Source organism: Apium graveolens, chromosome 2 (assembly GCF_009905375.1).
Source record: "Apium graveolens cultivar Ventura chromosome 2, ASM990537v1, whole genome shotgun sequence".
NCBI classification, from domain to species: domain Eukaryota; kingdom Viridiplantae; phylum Streptophyta; class Magnoliopsida; order Apiales; family Apiaceae; genus Apium; species Apium graveolens.
The window spans coordinates 269,828,255-269,834,562 of NC_133648.1; the positions used below are offsets into that span (position 1 = coordinate 269,828,255).

At 44.3% G+C, this 6,308-nt stretch overlaps 1 non-coding gene across 1 annotated transcript; it reads left to right on the top strand.

Moving 5' to 3' along the window:
• Positions 1-5,746: 5,746 nt before the first annotated feature.
• On the top strand, positions 5,747-5,853 carry LOC141709386 (small nucleolar RNA R71). Its single transcript, XR_012569965.1, has one exon. It is a non-coding gene; the product is annotated as a small nucleolar RNA R71 (small nucleolar RNA).
• The last annotated feature ends 455 nt before the right edge of the window (positions 5,854-6,308 follow it).

Genomic DNA, 6,308 nt, shown 5'->3' on the forward strand with positions numbered 1-6,308 from the left:
AAGTGCTTCTAGCATGCATATCAACCTACACAACTTAATATCACTTTAATGCTATCACTACACTCGCATCAATATCACAAGTCAGTCGATAAATCATTGCAAAAGGGATCATGGTATATGCATGAGCTATATGATATGACAAACAAATAAAGCTATATATAAAAAAAACTATATGGCAAAAATTATGCAACTATATGAACTAACTATCATGAATATGCAGCTATATGACACACACAAAATATTCCTTAACTACCACCCCCAAACTTAAAATCTTCACTGTCCCCAGTGAAGGTAGTAGAAAGGAACACAGGGTATACCTACTCGGAGTCATCATCATCATCACCCTCAGTGGGTGGAATATCAGGCGGCGGGTATGCAGAGTCCTCACTAAAAACTGGCCACTGGATATCAGCTCCAAGGCCTCGAAAAGCAGTCCCTAACGCAAGGGTGAGCTCCTGAGCAAACCTGCTCTGCGTCTCATACATGGCATCCATCCGCCGTGAAAGCCTCCTATACTGGGCATCACCCATCCCAGCACCCTCCTGAGCTCTCGAAGAACTAGCCTCACCACGCCCTGGCCTGGCCATAGTAGCACCTCATGCTGGACGCCCTCCTGGAAGATGATAACCCAGCCCATGCTCCTCAGGCTCACCACCGGTCCACTCCTGCATCCCATTCAGAGTGCCAGAATCTATCGGAGCTGCTGGCAACTGCAACTGCTCATGAGCCGGCCAGTTCACTCCTACTGCTCGGCATAGCTTTGTAACCGTGGATGCATAAGGGATGTTCATATGCTTTGCTCCCCTCAAAAATTTCAGAATTCCTTGGTAGATAAACTCACCAAGGTCCACATAGTATTCCTCATTCAGAATTCCCCACAACAACTGTGCTCTCTCAACTGTGACCTCGTGTGCATGTGAAGAAGGCAAAATATTAGCACATATAAATGCATTCCATGCACGGGCATACCTGTTCATGGCGATCGTCGGAAAGTGACGATACTCATTATTGGCTGGACTGCGGTTCCAAACTGTGCCCGGTCGACAGAGAGTCGCACAAATCAAATCCAAGTCAAAGTCCTCAGCAGTCTTTTCATTCCAGTTCTCCTCCTCGGGCTTCCTCTCTCGCTGTCCAATCACACGGCGAATCGCCGCAGGATGATAATCAACCGTCAGCCCACGAACTACAGAAAACCCATTCTTTTCAGCCTTCGCGTTTGCGTAGAACTCGCGAACAACACTCATCGGTACTGCTTCGGGTGACTCACAAAAAGCTATCCACCCCTTCTCTGCAATCATGGGCAACAACTCACCATCCCTCCCTGATGGTAAAAACCCCATCTCCTTCAGAATCGGCTTCCCCAACAGCCTAGTGTACTCCTCCTCCGCGGCTCTGTCAGTTAACCGAGGCCTTACAGCAGTACCCCTTGATGAATCAGCAGTAGGTACTGTGCTGCTGCTGTCAATAGTGCGTGCTCTCTTGGGTGCCATTGATTTGTGAATAAAAGTGTGTAAGAACTGATTTTTGATGTTTATGAGAGGGTTTAAGTGTAGGAAGTTTGTGGGAGATATGTGGGATAGTTGTATGTATATATAGGGTGTGGAGTAGGTTAAATTAGATTAGGAGTGGGGTTGAGGGATAAAATCATGGGGTAATGGGAAAAGAATTCGTGAGTTTATGGGCTGTGATGGGTTTTTGTTTTTTTTTTGTTTTTTTTTCTGAACTGTAAAAAATTTTCTGGAACTCGACCCCTGCGCGGCCGCTCAGCATTTCTGCGCGGGCGCGCAGCAAGCTGCGCGGCCGCTCAGCATAGCTGCGCGGGCGCGCAGAGGGTCTCTGGAATTTTTTTTTCAGCCCCTGTTTTCTGATTTTTTTGTGTTTTTGGATAGGTTATTAACTTCTAAGGGTTCCTGTAACAACAATTCATGGGTTGCCTCCCACGCAGCGCTTCTTTTTCGTCATTAGCTTGACGTTCCGTACCTTTCTCACGTAGTCAACAACATGGCACTAACCACCTCTCGGTTTGCCATGTCCCTATAGTAGTGTTTCAACCGCTGACCGTTAACCTTGAATGCTTGGTCCGAATCATTCTCAAAAATTTCCACCGCTCCATGTGGAAACACAGTTTTGACAATAAAAGGTCCAGACCACCTTGATTTCAACTTCCCAGGAAAAAGTCGGAGCCGAGAGTTGAATAACAGAACTTGTTGCCCTGGCACAAATAACTTAGGATGTAGCTTCCTATCGTGCCACCTCTTCACCTTTTCCTTATACATTTTGTTATTCTCGTACGCTTGAAGTCGAAATTCATCAAGTTCATTAAGCTGAAACATTCTTTTCTTACCAGCTACATCTAAATCCAGGTTCAATTTCTTCAATGCCCAGTAGGCCTTATGCTCAAGCTCCGCCGGTAGATGACATCCCTTACCGTACACCAACTGAAACGGTGACATTCCAAGTGGAGTTTTGTATGCTGTTCTGTAAGCCCAAACAGCTTCATCGAGCTTTAAAGACCAATCCTTCCTTGACGGACAAACAACCTTCTCTAGAATGCGCTTTATCTCTCTGTTAGACACTTCCGCTTGACCATTTGTTTGCGGATGATAGGCAGTAGCTACTCGATGATTCACATTATAACGCTGCATCATAGAAGTGAACTTACGGTTGCAAAAATGCGATCCTTCATCACTTATGATTACCCGAGGTGTTCCAAACCTTGTGAAAATTTGCTTATGAAGAAAATTTAGCACTGCCTTTGCATCATTTGTCGGTAAAGCTTTAACTTTGACCCATTTTGAGACATAATCGACTGCCAACAAGATGTACTGATTATTGCAAGACGAGATAAAAGGCCCCATGAAATCGATTCCCCATACATCAAAGACCTCGACTTCAAGCATCACATTTAATGGCATCTTATCCTTCCTTGACAAATTTCCCACTCTTTGGCAACGATCACACCTTAAAACAAACTGATGAGCATCCTTGAACAAAGTAGGCCAGAAAAAACCTGCTTGCAGAATACGAGCTGCCGTCTTCTCACCTCCATAGTGTCCACCATAAACCGTGGAATGGCAGTCTCGTAATATCCCCTCCGTCTCACAGAACGGGATACATCTCCTGATGATCTGGTCAGCTCCCTGTCTAAACAAATATGGTTCATCCCACATATACCACTTCACCTCATGCAGAAACTTCTTCTTTTGAGCGGATGTCAAATTAGGAGGCATTATATTGCTGACAAGATAGTTTACAATATCTGCAAACCATGGTTCTTCCTCCTGAATTGCAAACAACTGCTCATCCGGAAAAGATTCATTGATTAACTTCCTATCTTGTGAAGTAGAATCGGGATTCTCCAACCTAGAGAGATGGTCAGCTACTTGATTCTCAGTACCTTTCTATCTTTGATCTCTAACTCAAATTCTTGAAGTAAAAGCACCCAACGAATGAGTCTCGGCTTCGAATCCTTCTTAGAAACCAGATAGCGAATAGCTGCATGATCAGTGAATACTGTCACTTTCGTACCAAGCAGATAAGATCGAAATTTCTCAAAGCCAAAGACTATAGCCAAAAGCTCCTTCTCAGTAGTGGTGTAGTTCAATTGGGCCCCATTTAAAGTCTTACTCGCATAGTAGACCACATGGAAGAGATTTTTCTTGCGCTGTCCCAGAACTGCACCTACCGCATAATCACTCGCATCACACATCATCTCAAACGGTTCTGTCCAATCTGGTGCTGTAATAACTGGTGCCGTGATCAAACTCTCCTTGAGAGTCTCGAATGCTGCCAAACATTCATCATCAAATTTGAAAGGCACATCTTTCTCAAGTAAATTGCATAACGGCTTAGATATCTTTGAAAAGTCCTTGATGAATCGCCGATAAAAACCCGCATGACCGAGAAAACTACGGATTCCTTTCACCGAATTAGGTGGGGGAAGATTTTCAATGACTCCCACCTTGGCCTTGTCCACCTCCAGACCTTTGCTAGAGACCTTATGCCCAAGGATAATGCCTTCACGCACCATAAAATGACATTTCTCCCAATTAAGCACCAAATTAGTTTCCACGCATCTTTTGAGTAGGGCGCGCAGATTATTTCAACATTCATCATATGAGTGTCCAAAGACGGAGAAGTCATCCATGAACACTTCGACGTTATTTCCAATCATGTCAGAGAATATAGCCATCATACATCTCTGAAAGGTGGCTGGGGCGCCACATAACCCAAACGAAACTCTACGAAAAGCAAATGTGCCAAATGGACAAGTGAAGGTAGTCTTTTCCTGATCTTCTGGTGCAATACAAATCTGATTATACCCGGAATAACCATCCAGAAGACAAAAATACTCATGTCCCGCCAATCTGTCAAGCATTTGATCAATAAATGGAAGAGGGAAGTGATCCTTCCTTGTGGCTTTGTTCAATTTCCTATAATCCATGCATACTCTCCATCCTGTAACTGTTCGAGTAGGGATGAGCTCATTCTTTTCATTTGCGACCACAGTGATACCTCCTTTCTTAGGTACACATTGCACATGGCTCACCCACGAGCTGTCAGAAATAGGATAAATGATGCCTGCATCTAACCATTTCAGAATTTCTTTCTTCACCACCTCCTTCATGATCGGGTTCAGTCTTCGCTGCTATTCTACAGTTGGCTTACTTCCTTCCTCTAGCAGAATTTTATGCATACAATATGAAGGACTTATCCCCTTGATGTCTGCTATGGTCCATCCTATAGCCGATTTGAATTCTCTCAAAATCCTTAAGAGCTTGTCTTCCTCACTACCTGAAAGGTCAGCTGAAATAATAAAAGGTAACGTAGATGAATCACCTAAAAAAGCATACCTCAAGTGTTCAGGTAATGGTTTGAGCTCTAAGGTAGGCGCTTCCTCTATTGATGGTTTGAGCTTCCCTTCAGCGTTCTTGAGGTCAGAAGTACCAAGAGATTCAAATGGTATATCCAGCTTTCGCTTCCAGGGAGAAGCGTTCAGATATTGTAATTGCTCGTTGCTATCTTCATCATCGCTGTCAAAATCCCCCACTAAGGCCTTTTCCAATGCATCAGACATTAGCATGTGATCGAGTTCCGAAGTAACCGCAGAATCAATCACATCCACTTTTAAGCACTCCTCATCTTCTGCAGGGAATTTCATTGCCTTGAATACGTTGAAGGTCACATCCTGATCTTGGACCCGCATAGTAAGTTCCCCTTTTTGCACATCTATCAAGGTACGGCCAGTAGCCAAGAAAGGCCTCCCCAAGATTATGGGAATCTTCTTATCTTCCTCAAAATCCAGAATAACAAAATCTGCAGGAAAGAAGAGCTTATCCACCTTGACGAGCACATCCTCAACTATGCCCCTTAGGTAAGTAATGGAACGGTCCGCCAATTGTAGCGACATGTATGTGAGTTTTGGATCAGAGAACCTGCACAAAGCTCACAAACCATAGCTATTTGATTAACTCCATACGTAGCCAAAGAATCAACCTTCATTGATAGCGCTTGGAGCTGGGCTGCAATAGCGGTGGCTGCATCAACTTCCAGAATACCTGCTACCTTGCCTGATGTCATCCTCTGAGTTGGGTTCTGATGCTCATTTGCAGCCATCGTCTCGATAAGATTGTATGCCTCAGTATAGCTTTTAGCCCATAAGGCACCTCCAGCTACTGCATCGAGCATGGGCCGAGATTGGGCCCCCAAACCATTATAAAAACCAGTGATTACCATCCAATCCGGCATTCCATGATGTGGACATTTTCTCAACATTTCCTTGTAGCGTTCCCAAGCCTCGCACATAGATTCTGTAGGTTGCTGCGCAAATTGAGTAAGAGCACTCCTCATAACAGCAGTCTTTGCCATTGGATAAAACTTCACCAGAAACTTTTGCGCAAGATCTTGCCACGTAGTGATTGACCCAGCTGGTTCAGAATGTAACCAGTCTTTAGCCTTATCCCTCAGTGAGAATGGAAAGAGCCTCAACTTGATAGCCTCATCAGTCACGCCATTATACTTAAAAGTGCTGCAGATCTCGACAAAATTCCTTATGTGCATGTTGGGGTCTTCAGTTGCCGCTCCTCCAAAAGAAACAGAATTCTGCACCATCTGAATAGTGCCTGGCTTGATTTCAAAGGTGTTAGCTTGAATAGCCGGATGAAGGATGCTTGACTGAATGTCATCAATTTTAGGCCGAGAAAAATCCATAAGAGCTGGATCAGCTTGAACAATACGATCTCCCATATTTACTGGTTCTTTCTGCTCAGTTCCTGAATCCGAATCCTCAAAATCTAACTTCTCCGGTG